We start from the raw sequence: 8,560 nt of genomic DNA, 5'->3' as shown, positions 1-8,560 counted from the left end.
AGGGGGTTAATCACAGGTAGGTCCTCAAACACACTTGATTTCAGTGACTGTAACTTTTAGACACCAACCAAATCCTTAGTTCTACGAACTACTTTAATATCGGTTGGTCAGATGTCTTTGAATTTCTTTGCTTGGCTGCTTGCCTTCCCGGCAGTCTTCTCTCCGGGAAACTTCCTACCAAAAGGGTGAACCAAGCTCTTTAAAGTAGCTTTTCCTTAAGTCTGTAGAGAAATTACCCCCTCACCCACCCATGATAGCTTGTAAGTCTCTAAAATCATAATGCTCAGTTCAGCCAAGCATGGCTCTGTAAGAATCCATGCAGGGGAGGGGGCGTATGGGTGGTGGGCTGGTGGAACCTTCTTGAAAAAGTCCAGTCAAAGATGCTGCACCTGATGTTAGAAAAAGGCATAATTTTTGTCCTCCCAAGAGGACGAGAGATCAGAAGCCATGGACTTGGAGTGGTTGCTTTTGCTCATGTTGGTTGAAAGATTATGTAATTGCTGCCTCCTTTGTGATTTATCTGAGAGAAAAACAAACACAATCCAAAGGCAGCCCCGTGACCTGGTGACATTAGAACCAGACAGATTTTCAGAGGAACAAAATTTAAGCCGCAGCTGTAGATAGATCAGAAGAAAAGCACACACAGCCATCCTGACCCCCCAACACACTCACAGCTGATCAATGGAAAGCCGTACATTGGTGCCACCTTCTCTTCGGCACATCTACGGATTCCTGGCTTTCAGATGGAATGCTCGCCAAAAAGGAAACAACGGGTGAGGGGAAACACACGCGCACCCGTTTCTGTCGGGGCGGGAGGGATGTGTGTGGGTGGGGAGAACGAGAGTGTGAAATCAAAAGGATGATTAACAGAATTTGAGAAAGAAAACGACTTCTTCCACCCATTTAACACCCACATTAATCCACTTGGATGATCAAATACAAAAGACAAAGAGAATTACAACCTTTTCCAGGCCAAGGAAGGATGATTATTCAGAGGAAAATCTTGGCAAAATGAGGAATAAACCAAGCAAAAAGAAAGGGAGAGAGAGAAACACACACACACACACACACACACACACACACACAGAAACAGAGAGATATGGAAGGAAAAAAGCCAACAGTGAGGCCGTAGTATTTGGGCAGGCTTTGTACATTTCACCGCCTCTCAGTTTTAAAGTGAAAAACAGAAAGAAAAAAAAAAAGTCAAACGCTTGATATGAACCAATAATGGAAAACTGATCTCGCCTTCACAGCGGCTCCGGACCGTTTCCCGGTAGAAGTTGCAGAGGGCACCCGAGGAAAGGCGAATTCTCAAGGTGGTACGTTACGAGTGGGGCATCTCCTACCATCCATACAAACTGCTCCTATTTAAGTGCCAGGTTTTATTTTTAAAAGCTCTGCCGTACCCCTGATAGAAGGAGGGGGTGGACGTGAGAAGAGGTAACGTGTGAACAAGGTCAGAAGCAGAAAGCAAAAGGGAGGAAAAAGAAGAAAAGAGGGTATGTCCAATTTCCTTGGGAAGCATATTGTATTGTTCGGCTTGCCTGGCTCTGTTCCAAGGGCTCAAATGAAGTGAATTTCTCTTATTGAATTCCATCCAGAGATATCATAACCTCAGAAGGCTACCATTACCCAGAGGGCTTCAGATGGAACCATTTGTGCGTGACTCTTGAAATGCAGGGCGTCACAATTGTCATTTGACATCGCGGGGACCGTCAGGCCAGCTCCTTTCAGGGTAGGGGAATTGTTGACATAATCTGGCCCCTGGTCCCCTTCAGAGGGACCCGTCTCTCTCTGTTTCTCAGGCTTTTTTACTCAGCAGGTACAGCAGCAAGAAGACTGGGGAGTTTTACAGAAACTAACAAGAACAACAACAGCAAAAACTAGGCTCAGGCTGATTTAAACATCAAACGTAGGTGGGATACGGGGTCATAGGTCACTGTACGGACCTTCCAGGTCCTCGGGACTAAGTTTATCTTTTTAACCAAAATAGGCAATGAAAATATTACAAAACCCCACAAAATTAGTAGGAACTCAAACACAGGGGAAATAAAGATACTAAAAGAAGGGCAAAGGCTTTGGGAAGTGGGGGAAAATCAAAGCTGACTTTCTGGTTCGTATGGATATTTTTTTTCTTCTTTTGAGCCAGCACAGCAAAGAGGCATACGCGGTGATAGGTTACAGTGGCTCTTCAAATGTTTTGTACTCCGTCCCCCTTTCCTCCTGTTTCTCCATTCCCTTCTTCCTCTTTAACTAACCCCCTCCATTCACTGCAGCCTGTATTCCTTCTTCTGTTTCTCCCCTCCTTTCAGCCTTAAGTAGTGGGAGTTGCTTCCTGAAGCTTAGCCCTGATAATAAACCTCTTGTGCGGTGACTCCATTTATTCTTAGATACACACAACCTGTTTTGAATGGGACCATGGAGAGAAACTCAAATAGAATTAACCACTCTTTTCAGAAGTTGCTGAATACAAGCTTTGGTGCTCAAAATCAGGCTTCAGTGACTGGGTTCTTTTGAACAACGTGCAAAGGAATTCAGAATAATAAGTGTAACAAGATGGAGAAAATTTTTATTCACCCGTATTCTGGACGAAAGCGCTGTATGCATTTGGGAGAATCACTTTGATAAACCACTTTGGCTGGGGATTAAGCCCCCAAAGGATGCTTGAGTCACAAAAGACTGTCACTCGACTGCCCTGGGAGGAGGGTGGATCCTGTTACTAGGGGAGTCCTTTGTTTTGCTGAATTCAGTGATGAGTTTGGTAAGCTGGTGTAGAAGAGGAGGAGGAGGAGGGAAGAGCTGGAGGCCTGAGAGAAGAGGAAGTTCAAGTTTCAGGATGTTGAGGGGAGAGAATCTGCGAAAAGGAGAGAGGAGAGGCAAAAGAGAAACCAACCCCAAGGTATTCATAGCTAAGGTGGGTGGGGGTGGGGGACTATGTTTGTTTAACCTTTTAACATAAAATTTTGAAACATATTCAAAAGTGGACAGAATAATATAAGGAACCCCCCAGGTGCCCACCATCGCCACACATGGCCAATTTCTTTTTCATCTGTATCTTCAATGTCCTTCCTCCTTCCTCTTTTTATTTTGAAGCAAATCCAAGGGGAATTTGGAAAGAAAGATGTATTTAATGGGAACTGTGACACGGCTTGCTGGAGTGTGTTCTGCCTCTTGTACGTTCTTCCCTAGCGTGTGCCGTGGTCACAAATGCTTATGTGGGTGGATTCATCTTTGAGGAAACCAAGGACATGCTGTTCTGCATCAGGGTTTAAGCAAAGGGAAAACAGTCACAACACATGTGGACTCAGAACCTGGGTAACGAGGATTCAGCCGAGAGATCCAAGTTACATAAATATTACAGATTTTAGCTAAACAGAAAAATGTGGTTTAAAAGACAAAATGTTAAAATATCTGTCTACAAGAGCCTTTGGAAATTTTCTGCTCTCCACAAGTTTATGTTTTTGATTGATGATTGATTGATTGATTGATTGCTGTAGAGTTGATTATGTTATGTTAGTTTCTGGTGTATAGCATAGTGAAGTGATTCAGTTATACATATATATTTTTTTCATAATAGATTTTTTTTTTGTACAAGATATTGAATATAGTTCCCTGTGCCATACAGCAGGACTTTGTTGTTTATCTATTTTATATACAGTAGTTTGCATCTGCTAATCCCAAACTCCTCAGTTCCCCGGTATCTACTGGTTAGGATTCAGTGCTCTCTCTCCACAATTTTAGACATACTTTCAATGGTCTATTTACTTAATGACATGGCTTGATGATGTACAAAGGACACTTGACTGAGAGTTAGATTCTTTTATCACTTTGTTATGAAATATTGGGCAAATTGCCTATCTATTGTTGGGTCCATTTTTGATTCATATCTGCCTTAATTCCCAGTGATGTTTGGATGATCAAATTTGGGAAATGCAGGTAAAAATGTTTTTAAAATATGGTGCTTTGTCAATATGGGCTATAGTGTAAATGTTACTGAAAAAGGCAGGCCATGATTCTCCCATCAGTACTTGAGGCCAAAAAGACTTCCTCTTTTAGTTTCTCTTAATAAAGGATTCATATTGTAGGATCTGACGTCTTATCAAAAGAGTTTATAGCTATACTCTTGGCTTTATCTTTAGACCGTGCTTTCTTGATCTTTGCTCAGAAGCCATTTCTTAATTTTAGCATTGTTTGACATCTGCAGAGGCTGGGGATATTCAAAACCAACAAATCGTGGTACCTTTCAATTGAACGATTCTTTTAGTCTATTCTTTTCTTTTGCATTTTACTAGAAGCAACAAAATAGAAACCAGATGACACCTTCAACATTCTGGCTGAAAATCTTCTCAGCTAGATCATCCATTTCATTAGTTACATGTTCTACTTTCCACGTTACTGCAGGTGACAGCGTTTTGCTAAATTTTCTACTGCTGTGTAACAAGGATCCCCTTTCCTCCAGTTTCCGAAAAGAGGTTCTTCATTTTCCTCACCAGTGGCCTCCTCAAAGTCCAGAGTTGTTCAAACAGTGTATTCAAGCTCTCACTAACTGTCCAATTCAAATCCTATAGCTTTGTAGCTTCTGCCCACTACCCGGTTACAGAGTCATTTCCATATTTTAGGTTTTTGTTACAGCCAAACTCCACTTCGAGGTACCAAGATATGTATTAGTTATCTAATGCTGAGCAACAAATCTTCAAATGCAGCATCTTAAAATAATAAACTTTACTTCTCTCATAGTTCCTGTGGGTCAGGATGTTTGAGTTTAGATTATAGAGTCAATTCTCTCCCTGCCACCTCCTTTTTTTTTTTTTTTTTTTTTTTAAATATGGTACTGAAGGTGCTGAAACGGGTAACTCTTCCTGGCTATATCTGGAGGGCACCGGAAGAGAAGCATCTAGAATGTCGACCTCAAGACTCAGAGTCCCATTCTCCTCTCACCCCCTGCTATGCTTTCTTTCAGGAGGACCAGCTCTGAGCCCCAGTCAGAGCTTGGGGCTCTGTGTAACAGAGTCCTGCTCAGGGAGTATGTTCTCTCAGCCTTGGTGTTTTTAGTGCTTCTCTGATTTCCGTTTAGCATTTTGTTGAATTAATGGAGCTCACAGATGTTTGGCAGGAGAAATTAATCAGCTATTAATCACCAAAGGGCTTCCCTGGAGCTTTTCTGGAATGAAAATATCTCTGTTGTAATTGAAATCATAGTTGCTTCCTGAACTTGGGTGGAGGGAAGGGCCAGAGTTAGACAGGGTGGGTCTCCTGCTGGGGAGGTTTGGCAGACATACCTCGGGGGCTTCTTTGTTTGTTCTGCTGCTGTTAGTAAGAAGAATGCAGCTGTTATTTTCCAGAGCTCATCAGGGTCTAAAGAAGTCAAGGAGAGGAGAAAAAGGTGGGTCACGTGATGTGCTGTGAGGAACCACACACTGGGCACTCCCAACGGCTCTAGTCCCAGCTCTGTGTCTAGGCGGCCCTGCCACGCCGGCCAGATGGCTTAACTTCTTGGCACTCAATGCTCTTACCTTTGAAAATCAGCCATTTTGACCAAAATCCCACTTTGGGATTTCCAAAACCTGTTCTGTAGAACGCATGGCCCAATGGATGCTTTTGTGAACAAAGAATTTCTGGTCAAATGAGTTCAGAAACTCTATACACTACGTAAGCCTCTTGGAGATTCACGACAGATACCAGGATAGTTAAAAGAGTGAAAATGTGGTCAAATAACAAAATAAAACGAAGCAAAGAAACATTTTGAACCCAGCGCATGCCCAAATATTTTTGGATCACAGAACCCTTTGTTGGGTAAATATCTAGAAAAACTAGTAGAATGTGTTCCTAACTCTGATGTCTGTCTGATTTTCTGGTTTCTGAGTCAATTCCATTACTAGCTTTAGATTTTTCTCCTGGAAACATTCTTGTGCAATAAACTCCATCACCAATCCACCTGCCTCTCAACCGTAAGCCAAGACTCACATCTGATTTTGCAAACCTCTCCTTGACCCTACTGCTGACCTATGGTGATGGAAGGTTCTGGTCTATTCAATTCTACCATCCACGTCTCCCCATGGGAACAGAAGACCATGTGGGCCAGGGACACTTTCTACTGTATAAAAATGAGAATGTAATTTATGAAAGTTGGATATAAAGAGCATTTGAAAAGTTAGTGACATGACTTTTGAGGATCGAATTCGGATTTTGAAATGACAACCTCATCTTGTGAATTCACCGTTTAATTCAAGACACAGTTACTGCTCTAACTCTACCATCCCACAAAGAGAACCCGTGTATTTCGGGGAGTTAGCATGATATTAGGCATTCGGGGGTCTTATTCTTTTCTTTTAGCTATGACTTGTCATCCTGGAATTTATTGTTTCAATCCAAAGCAATACTGTACGTTTGCAGGGGCAATATACCTTTTTAGACCGGAATGTTAATTACTAGAATGGGGCAGCAATCTATGTAACTGTTAAGTCCTATTAGTCATGTTAGAGACCATTGATTTTGTAAGAAATTAGTTAAAACCATAGAGATCCATGTGAAGTCAAACTAACCAGTGGCTCACCTTCCTGGCTACCTTTCATGATGAATTTTAGGATGAGAATTCTCGTGGAGGAGAAAAGATGAAGGAATCACTCAACCCTTAGGTAACAATATCTGGTTACTAATTTTGATTCCAGCCAGTTCTGAGTCATATATAGTTCCTGATAAAATATGGTAGAGCTGGATGTCCCGTCCCTTTTGATAAAGAAAAGCCTGTTCGATTATAGGCATAAAATCTACCTACGCAGGCACCATCACCAGTTCATATTCTTAAGCTAAATTTACTATTTACTTTGTTCTACATACCGAGAAATAAAACTGGTGACTGTACCATCAAACCATCAAGCGATTATCTATTAACCAAACAGAACCCCCCCAACTTCACACTCACATCTCTTCTGCTGCTTGGAGACGTTTGGTTTTGGTGGCTTTCCTGAGTCAATAGAACTTTTTGAGCCCGTCGCCCTAGTGCATACTCCTGAGCCCAAGTTGATGTCAGGCGCCGACACAATCACATGATAATACTTTTCAACACTGGTGGAACTGTAGGGGTTGACAAACTTCCTTCTACCCGCTTCGTTTCTGTGACTGGCCTAGAAGTTAAACCGACATAAGAGAAAGAAACAAGAGGAAAGTGTACAAATGTGTTTAATGTGTTTACATGTACATGGCATTCTTCAGAAGGAAAATTAAGGCCTGAAGAAGCTGTCAGGCTTCCTAGTGAGTGATAAATTATGGGGATGTGACAAGACAAAGGGGTCTGGGCTAGCGGCAGTAAATTTGGGATAGTGACAAGAAAATACATGGGGACAACTGGTGAAAGATACCAGTTGTTTCAGTAGGTTTTTTGGTAGATCCATTTTGGCACGGACTCCCAGTCTCTGGTGGTAAGAATGTTCTTCTCTGGGGGAGGGTATAGTGCAAGGGTAGAGTGCATGCTTGGCACTGCACAAATTCAATCTCCAGTACCTCCATTTACACAAATAAACCTAATTACCCACGCCCCACCCTCAAAATAATGTTCTTCTTTTTTTGGTACAGGGAGCACCTTTCCATGGGAAATGGTACGACCTGCTTTTTGGTAGAAAGGGGAAGTCACTGAGCCATTTCTGCATCTGCCATTTCTCCAGTGCCTCAAAATAATCAGTACACCAAAGTGGCATATTTTGGGGTTGCATGTTCTGGACCCCTTCAAAATCCTGTTAGACGCCACGCAATACCTTAACTCATTTCACCTGGACTGTCCACTTGAGCTCTGCAGAAATCCCTGAATTGTCCGTATGGATTCTTGCCACAGTTTTTCCATCTTCATGAGACTCTGTGTCATGGTGTCAAATAAAGGAGTTGGGCCAGATGGTCTCTGTGTTTCCTCGTAGCTCTGACATTCTCTGACTCTGAGAAAAGGAAATACCGAAAACTACTTTATTTTCATCTCCAGAGACTAGGTAAGAAATTGACCGTAATGTGGTAACATAAATGATTAAAACTTCTCTTGAAAACAGCTATTTCAAAGTCCTCTTGTCTCATCGCTCTGTCTCAAGCATCCATTGGAAATGGTCTTGCCCTTGTATTTCTTATAGCAAAGTTGTCCCCGTTATCAAGGGCCCTGGTATAGTGCCACATGTGGGTTCAAATTCCATCTCACTGGCTGTGTGACTTAAGACTGGTTACTTAACCTATCTGAATCTCAGTTTCCTCCTTTGTAGGGGGAAGTGGACATTTGTGGCATTTGCCTCCCAGGGTAGCTGGGAGGAGTAAATGAGCTAATCTATGCAAAGAGCCCAGCAGAGTGCTTGGCACAGTGATGCTCAGTATACCCGCCCCCAACTCAGCTTCTGGTCAAAAGACTTTTTTTATTCGAGGCTGGTCAGTGCCAAGCACATATCATTGGGGTGGTGGTGCTATCAGAAAAGTCTTTCTTCCAAACCTGGGATTAGATGAACCATTTATTCCACCAAGGGGGCACAGAGAAGTGGAGGGTCGAAGGACCTCCGCTTATATGGACCACTGAAACAGGAAGGAAGGGGGC

The 8,560-nt window shown here is 42.5% G+C and overlaps 1 long non-coding RNA gene across 1 annotated transcript; it reads left to right on the top strand.

Moving 5' to 3' along the window:
- Positions 1-368: 368 nt before the first annotated feature.
- LOC123619357 (uncharacterized) lies at positions 369-8,343 on the top strand. Its single transcript, XR_006727950.2, has 3 exons — positions 369-773; positions 1,254-1,319; positions 7,573-8,343. It is a non-coding gene; the product is annotated as an uncharacterized LOC123619357 (long non-coding RNA).
- The last annotated feature ends 217 nt before the right edge of the window (positions 8,344-8,560 follow it).

Source organism: Camelus bactrianus, chromosome 15 (assembly GCF_048773025.1).
Source record: "Camelus bactrianus isolate YW-2024 breed Bactrian camel chromosome 15, ASM4877302v1, whole genome shotgun sequence".
Classification (NCBI taxonomy): domain Eukaryota; kingdom Metazoa; phylum Chordata; class Mammalia; order Artiodactyla; family Camelidae; genus Camelus; species Camelus bactrianus.
This window is presented reverse-complemented; position numbering and strand designations above follow the sequence as displayed.